The sequence below is a fragment of the Lepisosteus oculatus genome, chromosome 10, assembly GCF_040954835.1.
Source record: "Lepisosteus oculatus isolate fLepOcu1 chromosome 10, fLepOcu1.hap2, whole genome shotgun sequence".
NCBI lineage: Eukaryota > Metazoa > Chordata > Actinopteri > Semionotiformes > Lepisosteidae > Lepisosteus > Lepisosteus oculatus.
Window position 1 is genome coordinate 299,353 of NC_090705.1, and position 16,377 is coordinate 315,729.

General features: G+C 40.4%; 1 protein-coding gene and 1 long non-coding RNA gene across 2 annotated transcripts in view; both read left to right on the forward strand.

Annotated features, from left to right (window-relative positions):
- The window catches only part of jazf1b (JAZF zinc finger 1b), a 75,302-nt gene that overhangs the window by 8,812 nt on the left and 50,113 nt on the right, over positions 1-16,377 (forward strand). The window lies entirely within an intron of this gene.
- Positions 10,891-14,975, forward strand: LOC138241612 (uncharacterized). Its single transcript, XR_011190869.1, has 3 exons — positions 10,891-11,121; positions 12,847-12,867; positions 14,687-14,975. It is a non-coding gene; the product is annotated as an uncharacterized lncRNA (long non-coding RNA).

Genomic DNA, 16,377 nt, shown 5'->3' on the forward strand with positions numbered 1-16,377 from the left:
GTTCTCCAGGTGGGGGGGCAAGGGCACGAGCCTGCGCAGAACCGCGACGGTCACAGTTGCTGTAGATTTGAACTATCCAGAGACATTAAAGTAAATCATTTGTTAGTATTTAGTATATAGTTTCCAACAATTTCAGATACGTTAATTGTACCTGAACTGTCCCTCCTGGTTGCCTTACTGTGTGGGCACTTCCAATGGCTTCACAGTATTTTTTTATTTTTAGCTTTCAGGTTTACATACACTTAGAGTAAAAGCACATGGGACGATATCATAACTTTTAAGTCATGGAATAAAAGTAGGGCTGCAGCACAGCCGGTAGTGAGTGTGAGCTGTCACGGTCTCCACACCGACACTTCTCGGTCTTTTCAGAGAACACGAACTTGATTGATACTGTATGTAGGAGGACCAGAAGCGTGTTGAGCTTCAAGTTTTAAAACTACCAACTTTTTATGTTAGATTGTATTTCATTCTTCAAGGTCCAGATGGCTTTCTGTCAAATTCAGTTTCCTGGTCTAAATTCAGTGATGATTTATAGGGACCTCTTACGCTTGGCTGAGCCCACGAGTGGATGTGCAGAAAGCTGTTACAGATGAAATTCAGTGTTGCAGGCCAGGGTGGAGAATGGTTGGTGTCAGGGATGTGTTGTCATGGCAGTGCACATAGCTGACATGCAAAATGTGTGAATTACTGTGCAAAGCCAGATATACCATCTCCTCCAACAATATTTTTTTTTACTTGATAGTGTTGGTTTATTGTTGGTTTTTTTCCTCATGGAGAGCACACAAGTTTAGAAATTGAATGAGTATATAATACATTTTTCATCAGTATTAGGAACATGAAATTACAATTTCCAGCTGCCTTGGAAATCTGCTTTAATAACCTTTCACGTCTGGATTACCTGTGCAGCACATTTGACAAAAACTGGAAATTTAGCTAAAAATTTCAGAACTGTGGCAAGATAAAATCATTTTATAAAGGTCTCTGTCACCTTTTAAATTGTATTCCTCTGACGTAGCACCGACTTGCATTTATTACTGAAAATAAGAACTTGCATCACTAAATGGCTAACATGGAGAAGTCCGTTTTCTTCTATTGCAAAGTCTTGCTTCACCTATCAGAATCCAGTTCTATTTCACTAGCGACTGTGGAAGCCGCTGTCTGAAGGCCTTTTTACATTTAACTCAGAACAGTAACTGACTTAGCCTGAATCTGCTCTCCATCCAAGCAGTGAGCTCATTGGCATATTGTATAACTGGTGCAAGAGAGAAGGAGAATTGGAATCTTAGATGAAAATGGATTAGTTTGTGGGTTCAGCCTTTGCGATTGCCTACTCTTCACTGCGGATCACTTTTGCTAGGCCAGCTACAATTTTTTTGTTCAGAAAATTAACAAACTCAGCTCATTTTTGGCTTGACGGTGAAGCATAATGTAAGCTTGTGCGATAAATTATGTCCAGCTGCAGGCCTGGTAATAATCTGAGTTCAGCCAGATTTAATGCTTACAAATTGTCCGAGGCTTAAATGATAGGTTTGTATTAAGTCAATATTGGGCATGTGCCCCTCACCATTGACAGTCTTGCCTTCCTATTGGAAGAAAGCTGCGCTCATATTTGGTTAGAGTTATGATTCAGTTTCGTCCACCAGCTCTTTTTGGGGAGAAGACCTCCATGCACTGTTGGCACTATATCTACTGTGGAGTTTCTGGGATGTGTGTTCTGAAGTTGCTTTTATTGCAGTTAGAATTTTGTTGACCACTTCAATGTGCTTTCTTTCAAGACTGCAAAGGATAATGAGTTCTTTGTAACTTGAGTAAAAAGTGAATCCTGAGAGTCTGGTCTCTGCTCTCTTTGTTACATTTTCTTCAGTGCTTTAGTGAAGAGCTGTATCCATTTTAAATTTCCCGCACAGCGATGCTTGCCCACGTGTGGGCTGCTCTGGGCGGGTAAGGCACTGCCGTTCTGCAGAGAAAGAGCACGTTGAAGCTGGGTGCAGCTGATGAAGTGCCAATAAAGGACTGGAGGCAGTGCTTAGCACCTTTACGACCAGACACATGCAGAAGCATCAGCACGTTGGTGTTAGATCCTCAACAGAAAGCTCTGTCAGTTGACTGAGGATGCCACAGCAGTTGTGGTAAATTGCCGAACTGCTTTCTGGTCCAGAAAAGTGCACTGATGGCGATTACAAAATGTGTTCTCACAAGCACTGGGTTCCCCTGTTGGGTGTGGGAAACTATACAGAGGCCACCCGATGCGCACGCTGGCAGGCAGGAGAGGGAATGAAAGTCACTCCAGAACACAAGTATGTATCAGAAAGGCCTGTGTGTGTCCCAGCTGCATCTCTACCAGCAGAGGGCTTGTCTTCAGGTGCAGGATCTGTAGTTGACAGATGCACAATCACTGCTAACATGTCGGCATCCTGATGTTTTTAAATAAGGAGTTACGAACAGTGTGTATATTGACAAGACGTTTACATCAACAGCCTCTTGTTCTCCTCCGGGGTAGTATTCTGCGTAGTGGTCAGCACTGCTGTCTCACAACCCTTCTGCACTGGGTTCAAATCTGGATTGGGGAGCCTTCTGCGTGGACTTTGTGATGTTATCCTCTTATTTCCTTTGGCCTCCCAAAGACATGCAGGCTTGGCAGCCCAGCGTGTATGCCAGCCCAGTGATTGGCTGTTTTTTTTAAGGAATACATGAATACCTAATTATTTGAAGTTACCAACCCAGCCTGATCTGATGGAAATCTAGAAACCTTTTAAGATTTTGAACACTTGAATAAAGTCCTTTTGTGATCTTCTCATGTTTGTGACTAAAGAGATTTAGTCCGTTTAGTCTCACTGTGTGTGACAGTTCTTTCAGACCAGATATTTAAACAAAATTTGCCAGAAGACACAAGAGGAAACTACGAGGAAGTGCAAATGGGAGTGTGGAACAAGCAACCTATCTGGGCTGTTGAAACTCATACCCCGATGTCCTTCAAGAATCAGATCCATGGTTCAGTTAGCTGCTTACAGTCCACGGGGCTAGACCAGATGAATGGGCCACCCTTTGTTTGTAGTTATGTTATGTTCTTAATCAGGGCCCTGTTCTCTGAGAATGGTTGGGAAACAGCAGCAAGAAACAGAATTACAGTTTTTTTCTGAAATTTTTGTGACTTTGACTAGACGCAGAAAATTCTGAAGTGTTTCATTTCCCCCATGTAGATTTAACAAACCAGCATGTTTAGTCAGATACTTTTAAGAATTTTTGACCTCTGATGTTTACGGTGTGTAACTGGGCAAAAATCAATGTATTGCAGTAGCTAGTGTTGATGGTATAATCTGCTTAAGCAACAGTGACCTCTAGTGGTTCACTGCAACAGGAGGTACAGGACAGCAGGGGTTCCCAGTCCTGGAGGACAACCTACCTGCAGGTTTGTGTTCCAGCCAGGCTCACAGTAGAACTAACTGGCTTAATGAAAGAATTGATTTGAACTTCTTCTCAGCTTTCAGCTCTTAAATGTGCTGGAGGTTGCCTTTTTAACTGTTGCATTTCATAAGTGAAATAAGAGCACAAACATTTGATTAGAAAACAAGTTGAAAATAATCCAATCAAGCCGCATGTGAGTTCAGCTAAGTGTCCGTTTAGGCTCTTCAGCTTAGAAGGTGGGGGGGCAGGACATACTGGGAATCCAACCTCTGAGCCGGTATTCCCAGTTTGGTTATGGGGTCATCAGTCCTGTAATGTTTCCAGGTCTGATTTACAAGCGGAGGGGGGTAAACTGGTCTGCTTGTGGATTAAAGACCAATAGACACAGAGCTGGGAATCTTGGCAGTACAGTCTGCGGTCACCCTCTTCTGGTTTCTGCCTGTGTTTGTACTCCAGGCTCTGTACTTAGACCAGTGTCAGGTCTTTCTTAATGAAGATAGTCCAGTGGCAGATTGCTGACTTGTATAACAGAACAGAACAGCAGTCCTGGCCTTGTCGTTACTCAGCGAAGCACCTCTCTGCTTTCACTGTAGAGCCAGCCTCGTTATTTCCTGGCTGAAAAACGTCTACAGTTTATCTTCATCTATATGAACTAATAGAGATATGGATACTTTGTTTTCTGAGCAACACACACGGAGTGCACAGGAAACGTGCTGTGATGTGACAACCATCCTTTCGTTTCAATTTTGCACTCAGAGCCAAACACGGGGTTTGGTCAAAATACGCCGTCTTGCCAGAGTAACATCACAGGGTGGAGGGTTATAAGAAAGTACGATTGTAACAAGCATGATATGAGACTTAACAGTTTTCAAAAGAAGTCAATTATAGCCTTTAATGATTTGGGTTTACCACTGTTCGACGGCCTGCCAGCTTTTCACATTGCACACGTCTTGTTTTGGTGAACTTGCCACTTTCTGAAGTGACACAGCATCTTCTAAGTTTCCATTTGAGCCAGTGGCTGTACATGCAGATGTGTTGTATGTACATATGGGCTCTTAATAAACAATAAAAGCTGAGTTCATGAAGCATGTCCACAGCAGAGATTAATTTTATTCTGTGAATTAAATCAAATCCATTCCTTTTTGCACATTAAATTTTGCTCATTTATGAGTTGTTTTTGCTCAGATTGTCACAGGTAGTATTTTTTAGTTCCAAAGCTTCCAGTTCTGGCTTAAAGAGTGAACAAACTCTGTAGGAGCCCTTTATTGTTGTGTCACACTGGAATAAAGGGCATGCTATATGATGCCCTGAGTGAAAGACATGAGTGTGAGAATGTGAGTGCTTTGGTGCAGTTGTTTCCCTAACAGAATCCATGATAATCCACCTGCGGGCCCGACATCCTGCAGCTTTCTCACCCTCGCCCTCTGAGTTTCTTTCAGGTTACTGCTGTGAAGCCACTGTGTTGTTGGCTACAGCGCTGAGACTACTTTCCCTCCTCCTTCTTCATTAGTTACTAAAATCATTGATAAGTTATTGAAATCTGTTCTTGTACCTTGTACCAGTTTAAATTCTAATGCTATCCCACCTGTATCAAAAAACACAGGTAAGCCTAAACTGTAACTTCTTTCCTGTTATTGAAATCTGTTCTTGTACCTTGTACCAGTTTAAATTCTAATGCTATCCCACCTGTATCAAAAAACACAGGTAAGCCTAAACTGTAACTTCTTTCCTGTTTCCATTCTTGCAGAAACATCTAGAAAAGGTGCATCTCGTGATCTATGTGCACATTTCCAGTGTGAGGGGGTGGGGATTAGGCAAATACACCACACTGAAAAAGCCTGTAAGGTAGTTGATCAGGGATTCTGACTCACTGATTCACTTAATATTCTTAAATTTCTCGACTTCAATGCAACTTTCAGTGCTGTCACCTCTAACATTTTGCCAGATTGTATAGAAAATTATTTAGGGATCACTTCCTTTCATAGTCTGGACTCCTGTTTGGCTGGCAGGAGCCAGTTCGTTAATCCTGGCTGTTGGAAGCCGGGACATGTAGAGATACCCAGGGTGTGCCTCACGGTTCTGCGCGGGGAGTTTGCCCAATATGACTTCAGTTCTGTTTCATAATCAGCTGTCAGAATGTCAGAATGGCCACCGTTATGTCCTCTTGTACTTGGAAGGCAAGGTGTGAGGCCCAGTGTGAGAAGCTACTTCACTTACGTGCTTCTGGTTTGACCCAAAAGTCATTCTGGACTTTATTCATAGTTTTCCACACATTTTGTAAAAGGAAAATCATAATATTCTCTAGAACAAGTTGATTTCATCAACATTTTTTTAAATTCTGGAGTAAACAAGAATCTCTCTAATGATGCCTACTGTACCTTTTTTTCTTGTTTAGAACAGTTGAACTGAGGGTTTGGTTTTCCATGTGTCAGGAATGGACATTTAGTCTGACCGCTTATTCCAGTTCAGTGTTGCGGGGAAGCCAGAGCCTATCCCAGCAAGCATCGGGAGCAAGGTGGGATACACCCTGGACAGGACATCAGTCCATCACCATGCACACATGCTCACACCAAGACCAGTTTTTCCACAAGCCACTTAGCCTACCAGTATGATTTAGACTTTGGGAGAAAACCTGGGCACCCAGAAGAAAGATTCTGCAACACAGATATGTATCTCCCGCCAAGTGACCGTGTTTGTCAGATGGTGCTGCATTTGTGTCTTTTACAGGACAGACTAATTCAGCTACACTCAATATGCACTTCATTAAAATAGTAGTGTTATCCAAGATACATGTTAGAATTTTACCATATATTTATATTTAATACAGATTTTAAAAAGATTTGTGTTGCTGCTAAAATGCCCTCTAACTTAAGAAATGTCCCAAACTTTTGACCGCATCCAGAAATCTTTCTTCATATGCAAATGCTCTATGACCAGAAGTGCTTGTACCGAGACTAGCTTGATTCAGAGAAAAGTTATTCTCACTGCACATAAATCTATTTGAAGGATACATTACCGTGACAGTGTAGTAATGAGGAGTTGAGCTGCATTTCTTGTGCTTGCCAGCAGAGGGCAGAACAGCTTTCAATTCACCAAGTCTAAAAAAACACTTGTGTATTTGTGATCATTGTAATTATGTGTAATGCATGGAAGGCTAAAAAAATATTTACCATTATTTTTTCAAAAAAGCCTTCTTCAATGTAAGTAATTTAACTTTATATTTTATTCTCAAATGATTTGGGGATTATTTAACTAATCAACTAATCACAAGTAAATTGTTTTTGAAATATTTAGAAATTGATTATAAAACCTGCATATTTGGGGCTCTCTAGGAGTAGGCCCGGAGCTCTTAACAGTTTTAGATGACATTTCTTTAATTTAAAATTGTGCTATCTTTGTGTTGCAGTTGTCGGTTAATCAACTGAGAAATTATAATTAATTAGAGATCAAGGTTTGTAATGCTGAACTTCCACAGCTGAGTGTGTGGGATACCTGCAGATTACGAATCATACAGTGATACTGAAGATTGTATTGATACACCGACTCTCCTCTTGGAGGTTGATGATGTATCTGAGAAATGATCTTCAACAAGAACCATCTGTAAGTGTTCTGCAACCGCCTGGCCAGTCACTGGTCACACAGTATGTATAGAAATTGCTGCAGGCTAGATTCTCTCACTGTAACTATAACCTTACCCCTTGGAAACAAAGTATATACACACAGCTGGTTTCTGTGCCAGTTTTTGGCTGAAAACCTCTTGTATGAGTTAACTTATGGCTCTGTATGTGTGTATGTATGTTGTGGATATGTGGGTGTATATTTGAATGTATGTTCACACTCAAATTGTTTACGATCTTCCAGTCCTCATTCAGACTTCTTGAAATTCACATGGCGCACAATTGAGGTGTTGGGCAGTGCGTTTGATAAATCACCGCTGCGAGAGAGGTGATGGATTTGTTCTTCTCAGTGGTGATTCCAAGATATTATAGTCATCCTGCTTATATATATTATTGTACATTATATGCAGTCCCATCCACTTATTCCACTTTTTTCATATTTTGCCTATGCATAAAATGAATGTTTTAAATAACTTATTGGAGGTAATGAGACAAGTCTTGTATTGTGAACAGGGAAAATATATATATATATTTGATTCAAAGCTCTGACCCTCAAATGTGAGAAATCTATCACTTACTGGAATAAGAATTGTAATTAGAATAAGTGTTGCTTGGTTTGAGTTTTTCCCTCAAGAGGTGGCTTGCTGGTAAAAACAGATTTTACAGTTTAATTAGAAAGTGGAACACAAGGCATACATTCTTGGAGTTGTGCTGTTTTCATTGCTGTGGGTCATTCTGGCCAGCAGGGGCTGCTGGTGGACTTTAGTAAACTTACATGTTGAAGTTGATACCGAAATCTAAGGGCTTTGATTTTAAGGGAGCACTCATCTGTCCCTTCATGGGTTAGTTAATTTGAAACATATTGAAAAGGAAATCTGCTATTAATGTGTGTTATGACAGTGTGGGGAGCAAGTAGCAAAAAAACGTTTAAAAAATGATGGTATTTAACTTGTTAGAGGTTCTGAGACTTGAGCAAAATCATTTTAATTTTGCAGGTGTGCTGTGATTCCTGCACTGAAATGCAAATACCTATAGTAATTAGCAATGAAGAAACAGACTTTCCTGGTGCATAGAATATATTATGTATATTATGTTATATATGTATATTTTCTATTGGCTGTTCAGTTCTGAGCAGTAACTTTGTGCCCTGCTGTATGTTCTCTGCAGTATATGTGCAGCAGTATTAATAAGATTAATAAGAATGACAGAGGGTAAGCATAGCCATAGCCATGATCAAAATGCTAGAAATTGAGCTGAAAATGTCACTGGGCAGCAGTTTCAAGATGAAAGATTTTGATCTTCTGTTGTCATCTAATGGAAAAGCTGCCCTCTCTTGCGGTTGGCGGCGTGTTTTTCTAGGAGCCGTGAGGTCCTGGTGAGACATGTGAAGGAAAGAGAATGTTGGGCTTAATGGCAGAACAGTCATTTCTGCGTGGCAGCTGAAAACATGGAAGCAATTTCCTCTCTAATTTGGGACGATTGGTATGTGCCCCCAAATCAGAGCGGAAATAATAAAATTTAGGAACATTTATTAGCACCCAGCCCAAGCGCACCTGGCTGGCCTAATTGCACTCACTCTGGCCACTACTCAAACGGGCGAGGTCCAGCCACCAGCAACACTTATTAATGTATAATAAGATTGGGCTCGTAAAACAGGCCTGTGTAGATTGTGCCTTATCATAAAGTGTTAGGTGTTGACATTTTGGATTGCGTAGTATTGGGGTTTCAATCTGATTTAATGGCTGTATATTCTGTGGCCAGTCAATCAATATAGTGACCACTAGTTGTGTAGGAGTGTAGCCTTCACTCCCTGTCCTGTTTGTCGTCCGGCTGCTCCACACTGGAGCAGACAGCAGTGCAGAGGAGTTCAGGCGGTGGTGAATATGAATTACATTTGCTACATTAAGTCCTGTAACACATAGACATTATGCGAATGTACTGTATAGTACAAGATGTAAAGGTTCTGAAAAATAGCAATCAAATCTTTTTTTACCAATTACTGTCTAATGGTAATCATTGCAAAGGCATTTCTTTTAAACACAATCTTAAATGCTTTAGTATTTTTAGTACTTTGTTTTCCTTGAAGTTTTAGATTTAGTCCAGATCCGTTAATTAAAGTGATCTGTATTTTTTCCAGAGAAGTGATTTTCTCGGCATTTGGCTTCTGTGCTCTGCGAGCTCTCTCAGGACCCAGATGTCTGTTGGAGACGCTCAGTGAGCCGGATAGAAATACACACCTCTTGTCTTTGTCCAGTGACAATCGGACTTGGGTTGAAAGTTAAAAATACTAGTCTGACAAATAGAAACAATGTTATGTATGTACTGCATCAGTGCTCTCTTTCTTGAGAAGGCAAAATAAAGGTGATTTTATTTTCCAAATGGCCATAAAGTGTTTGAGCAGCCATGTGATAAGCAGCCCTTGTTTGCTCAGAGAGTGCTATAAAACCTGCTGTTCAGAGCCGGCTGGGTTTGCTGCCTGCTCAGTGGGCCTGTGCAGAAACAGCCTTTGACTTTGTGTGCACACCCTAAAGGCAGCAGTAACAGGCAATAAAATGGCCCCTCTGCAATGCGCTGGATTTAAGCTGTTGGCTCTGCGGGTGTCCCTCCCCCTCCTCCTCTTTCCTGTAATGTAGTTAAATTCCCAAACAAACATTTATAGCAAACTTGCTGGCATGTCCAGCTTTTGCAAGTTGAAATGTGTCATACAGTGTGCAGTGATTCAAAATCAGCTTAAGGCATGTATTATTCCTTATTACTGTTTTCATTCCACGTTTTTTCTGTGCTTTTCTGCTTTTTACCAGCAGAATGTGAGATTCGAAGTGACTGCTTAGTGCGTACCTCTCCAGGGCGTCTCAGGAGCTGTCCAGCTAGGTGCTTTGTGGTCCTGGCTGTTCGGTGAGATGCAAGAGATACATTCTTCAGATAACAGCTTTTTTCTTCTACCATGCTTTACAGAAGTGGATCTCGGGGGGGTAATTTTTTAAGGCAAAGAATTCCCCCCAAAAAATGACAAAACTCTTGGAATTTATTACGGCTTTGGCAATAGAGACCGCTTTTTGGGTGGCTCAGTAAAAGGTTTGATGTTCACGTATCGCCTTTTAAATGCATTCATTCCTCTTTCATATGTGTGCAACTGTTTAGATACATCATAAAAATGTCACCATTGAGGTTCCCCATTAGGCATCTACCCGTTCTCCTCCAGGCCATGGAGATAAATTTGGACCAGGTGATCCCCTCCTAGAAGAGCCCTTGATGTCTTCTGGTAATGAGTTGAAAGCGGAAGCTGTCAGCCTTCAGCAGGCATGAAGATGCAATTAGAGCTGCGTTCAAAGTGCCCAGGCAGTCTCATCAGGAGCACTAGCCTTGGTGTAAGCTGCTTATTCACAGATCAGTTATGTAAGGGTACAGCAAAAAGGCAAGACACTCGATTTTTGAATGACACAGCAAAGTCGGTGCTTTCTCCGAGTTTGATAAACTAGCTCAATTTTTATTGTTTTCTGTAAACTATTTTGCTTCCTAAAATGAAGTACATTTTTTTATCAAGCATTCTGTTCATGAGGAACTATTAGAAATTAATCAGTGTCAATAAATGTGACTGATTAAAATGTTGGCAGAACAGACTTAATTTTGCTTTTCAAAAGAAAGAAAAACAGCTTTCTGAAAATAATAGTGCATTATTTATGGATGATTCTTCTATTTTATGATGTTCAAATTGTTGCACTCTCTTGTCTGCAGTGTTTAAGCATGTCTTTTCCTCTCCCTGGGTGTTAACTTGATTGATTCCCTCTTAGGAGGAATGTGGACCTGAGCATGCTGTACAAGGAGCCCTGGGATATTTAAATATCTGTCCTCAAACCTAATAGTTCTGTTTTACTTTGGGGTCATTTTTCACTGTTGTATTAAACTGACAGTTTTGCTCTGTTTGAGAATATACATATTTTCAATGTGTTTGTTGTATCTGTTTTTCATCTTGAGGTAATTTTTTACAATACTGTTGCCAGTATTACGTCTCTCTCTTGGTTTTTGACCAGTTCAGGTGTGGAGAGTGCTTATAAACCCTGGACACAATTCTCTCCATTTCTGAATGTGGAGCTGACAGGTATTTATTCTGTGTACTTTCACTTCAGTTTAACAGGAGCTCATTTGGGTTCTTTTTGTCCTCCATGAATCATCCTGAGCTGTTTGTCCTCTGTTATGAAGAATATAGGTGGAGTGACCTTTTTAAATGGATTGGTTAGCACATGGGAGGCACACATTTTCATTCTGTGTGGGGGCTGACTTTGTTTATTGATTTTTGCTTTAGTGCATTTTTGGCTTATTTTAGTGATTGTGACTTGGTATATTGGCTAGATGTAAGAGATTTAATGTAGGTCCTAATGCACAAATGTAATCTACAGGGTTTTGTTAAATTGCAACCTGATACTACCACAATGTCTGAAATACTTTATTGTACTTAAACAAAAGATATCTGAATTGCTTATATCTTTAAACCTATGGCGTGTTTCTTACAAATGCGATCACAATCAGAATGCTTGGGAACCTCCTGTAAATCAGGCTGCTGAAACTCAGTCACAAGAGCATTGCTGTTCTTGATGTTTTGAGATATAGCTCATAAAGTTTTTAATCCAATTTTTATGCACTGAAGTCAGATTGGAAGTTTGGGCATACAGCCCAATTTTCAGAGAACAGAAAACAAGGATACTGAAGGACAGCAATAGGTGAAAATTCTGTTGAGGGACCGTCTAGGGATTTTTTTGTCAAAAGAGAAGCTGAATCTTGCAGTTTAGCTGTAGTGGAAGCCTCTGCAGTTTCGAGCTGGCACCGTCCCCACAGAATCCAGTCAGTGAGATTAAAGGGCTCTGATGCAGCACATGGTGGCTCTCGAACTTCCCTTTCAGCCACGGTTGTGTTTACAACCCTCTTCCTCCCACGTCTGGCTCAGACAGATGGTCTGTGTGACCCCATCACTGCTCTATGCATCACTCATTTAGGGCTTTTATTGCCTTGTGCTTAAAACACTGCAGGAAAAGGTGAGCTCTGACCAACTCCGGCTTTGCTGACTTTTTAGAATGTGCTTTATCTCATTCAAGTACTCCAGCGAACATTTTTGTTGAGCACATTTTGTAGAGGGACTGGAAAAAAAATGAGTATATTAAAAGAAATTTATTATGTGGGGCCTTTCTGAATGATACTCTAGAAGGCTAAATAGATGTGATGCTAGTCAGACACAGAACAGAAAATTAAAGTTGAGTGCACTAATTAATGAAGGTAATATAAATCTGTACAGAAATGTACAAATGTGCTTCAGACTTCAAAGACCTGTTGTCCTCCTTTTGAACCCATTTGTCTTGGAACCAGCACTGTGTCTTAAAAAAAGTCAGAGCATTATTTTTTTAGCAGATTGGTAACCTACACCAGACTGCACTGTCTGTTGTTAAATACCAAAATGTTTTGATGTGTGTCTACATCACTGAAAAAAAATTGCCATGTTCTGCATGCCATTTACTGTTCTTTTAATGGGGAGGATTTAATTGCTTACAATATAAACGTCCCTGGAGCAAGGAAAGAATTATTTGTTGGCATCTTTCTTCGTCGGGGTGGTCAGCTTCACCTTCCTCCATTGTGCTAGTGGCTGTACATGCTGTGGCACCTCTGGAATTCCCGACATTAATTCACATGCGTAGGGTCAGAAATGCTTTGCAAGCTCTGTTAGCTTTAGGTTTAAGTTTGATTAGTCAGTAAGCAGCTCAGGAAATCCAGGTGAGTAATTTTATTGAATCTTATGTGTCACTCAGTTTTTATGGTTGGTTTTATCTGTTTTCAGATCTGCAACTAAGCAAACGACGTAAGTGGAAATGTTTCCCATATTTTTATACCTAGTCTTCTTACACATTTTAAACCGGAGATTTGTAGATATTAGTTCATGAATGGGGGTTGCCTTTGATTCTTCTCTGTTTGTATGACCTGGGACTTGCAGGGCTCCCTCTTCACATTTTCTCGGCTCGTTCTGGCTGAGCGCTGTGGCCACATGGAGCCTATCCTGGAGGCGCAGGGCAGGACAGGGTCTTGAATGGGACGCCAGAGCCTTTGCATGCAGCCTGCCGAATTAATCTCACCCTGCTCCCTGCTGGTGGAGCTGTCAAACTGCGTTGTGCATAAAATATCTGGAAGCCTGCATTGGTAATTTACTGAATAAAATGCAATAAAATCCAAATTAAGGACCACCGCAGTGGAGGGCCCACCTGTCCACACTGTGACAACCTTTCTTAGCGCCAGACATTTGGACTTTAATGTGAAACAGCCAGAAATCCAGAGGCCACATGTTGGAGTGGACCACTTGTTCCCACTCTCCGGGGTGGCCTTGTGGACCCTGTCCTTACCCTGGGAAGTCTTAACACGGAGTGCGCTGATTTACAGGGTGCCAGACCATATTGATCAATATGTAATTGACCAGGCAATAAAGAAATTTTGTGCTTTCCTGTGCCTTTTGTTGGCCTCTGTTGCTTTATATGTCTGCTCTTTTTGCTTCATGCCTGACAGCCATAATACCTTTAAACATGATAATTGTATCATCTTAATTGCATCTTAACTTATTTTTATCCTTTGGGAAATGGTTCTAAAACATGCTTAATTGCCTTCATGTGACCATAAAATCAGTGTAGCATTTCTAGATTTGTGTACGCAGGCTGCAGTCTCCTTAAAGAGGGAGTATATACAAACATGTCATATTATTGTAAGACATATTTTATAGCACCTTCAAGCATGGCTGTACTGTAGCTGAGAAGTGGTTGTGTAGAGTGTTTTACATAGCAATAATGTGAAGAAAAAAAATAGTCAAAACTTTTTTTTTTAAGTGAGGGTCTTTCCTGTTTGGTTGCAAATTAAGGCCAGAAGCAGTCTGAATTCTTTCCTAATTATAAGGTGTTAAAGTTTTAATTTACAGCACAAAGCTGGCCAAAGAGAAACTGCAAATACACAAGTCTAGTGATGTGTGGTTTTAATATAAGTTAATATGGTTCAAGTTAAACTGCGCTAAAAAATTTGTTTACTTACAGAATACACATAAAGTTAAGCATCTAAACTTGCAGCGATGAAGACTCATTAAATGTGAGATGGCAGCGCAAAGTGCTTCTTTGTGCTGTTTTTAATGATTTAAATAATACCCTAAGAATACTGCATCTGCAAGCCATTACACAGGCAGACTTTAATTATGTGCACAGAACAAACCACGGATGACGCGAGGAGCAGCTCTTAATGACACCATCATGCTTCCCCACTGCTGAGCTAAAATAATACTTTCTAATATATTCTTCAAGGCGCTTTGATTGGATTTAACGGGTAGAGGTCTGTGGCCCTCCTTTTCGGGATTCAGCTTTTGTAACGTTTTCATCAATAACGATGGGCATTAAAAAAACGTGATGTCTGTATGGTGAGGTGTTTAAAAATCTCTCCATTCGCTTGTAGCGCGCTTGGTATGAGCATTATAAAGTAAGATGTCACCAGTCTGCGGAAGCTTTATTAGGTATTGTTTGCAATGTAAAAAGTAGATGCAATGTACATGTATAGTTTATTCCATACTGTATCATTGCAGCAGCAAAACTAGAAAGCCTGGAAGATTCTGTTGATTATTGATGTTTTGATAATTATATTTTCTCCGATTGCAGATTTCCTTTTCAGTCTTCCAAACACTGAGCAGACTCTGTTTTTTAAATCGTGAGGATAATAAGAGACGTGAGAGGAGGCATTCTCAATGACATCACAGATCTTTCCTTTAGAACCTCCAGTCCGATGGCAGCAGTGTTTTTTTAAGTGCTGCATGATGGAAATATATTATCTCACGATTGTGCTTTTGTAACAGTAGACTATGGACCTTTCCTTTGCTTTTCAGAAATGATTGTGTGAGCTCTGTATCTTTGCTTCCTTACAAAAACTGCAGATGTGTCCAATAAATGAGTTTAAACATCAAATTTCCATTGACTTTACAGTATGGCTTGTTTAAGTATCTTGCTGGGCATTCAAATGTGAAATTTGCAGAGTTTACCACAAGGGGGCAGTATTGCAGCATTGCTCATTAGCAGCCCGAGGCAACAGTCACAGGCCCTGTTTTATGGTTAATTCTGTTCACACATGAATGTCAGTGGGCAGATTTTTTTGAAGTTGAAGTGGTTCACCTCAGGGTGTGGAAGCTGCCTATTGTAGCATTACAAAGCAGAATGTCTGGGAAAAGACAGACCTATGTATAATGTGGTCTAATCCATATGGGAGAAATTGGAAACAATAATATATTTGAAAACTGCAAATGAGTGAGTGAAAATTAAAGGGGGATCGACTACAGCATATAACCTTCATATAACCTTCATTTCTATATGACTTAATAACAAAATACTGCTTGCTGGTTGTTTTAAGGCTAATGAAACTGACCTTTAGCCATTAATATAAATTCTAATTTTTTTCTCGGGGGGGAGTTATAATAAGCGTCTTGTACTTGAATATATTCTATTTCTATAAAGATTACTTTACATTTAAATACCCCATTCAGGATCAGAGATATAAAAAGTTCTTAATTTGTGACTAAAAAGCTGTCCTTTAGTGCAACGTTTGAAAATCCCATTTCACTATACAGTAGATAGAAGAGGAATGTTCTAGAGGGCTCTGGGCTCATATCTGTAAGGGATCACTGTTTGGGCTGAACAAGGTGCTTTACTCAGACTGTTCTAGTAAAATACCCAGCTTAACAAATGTGAGACCTTGAGATAAAAGCTTCAGCCAAATCAAGCCAAATGAATATTTACTGTTTTTAGTAAATATTCATCTTTATGGGTTTAAAGTATTCAGGTACAGTATGTTAATCTTTCAGGAGAACATATGGCAAGTCTTTTAACTGGCAGCCCAAATATAGGCATTTTAAAGAGACTTTTAGTAATAAAACATATATTCCAGTGGTACAGTAATTATACTGCTGGACCTGGTGGAACATGAAGTAGAAAAGTGCTTTTCCTATGAAACTTGGGTGATATGCAGCAGACATTGATCATCAGTATCCCCTCTCCACAGCCAGAGAAGTGAGAAATCACTTCAGTTACTGTACAGGAAGGCCAGATAGTAAGGTAGTTATAACCCAGAGTGGGGATCTAGCCAGGATCCCAGCTTTAACAATGCTACCCTTGCAAGCAATGCCATGGGATCTTCTGGACCTTGGTTTAGCATCTGATATGAAGGACAGGAACTCCTATTTCAAACAGTCCTCAGTCGCGTAACTGGAGCATTGGTTTAGAAATCCTTGACCAGAGTGGAAAGTGGCCCCTACCGATCCACCAGCTGCACTTGTAGCAGGAGCCTGGTTATTATTTGGTTG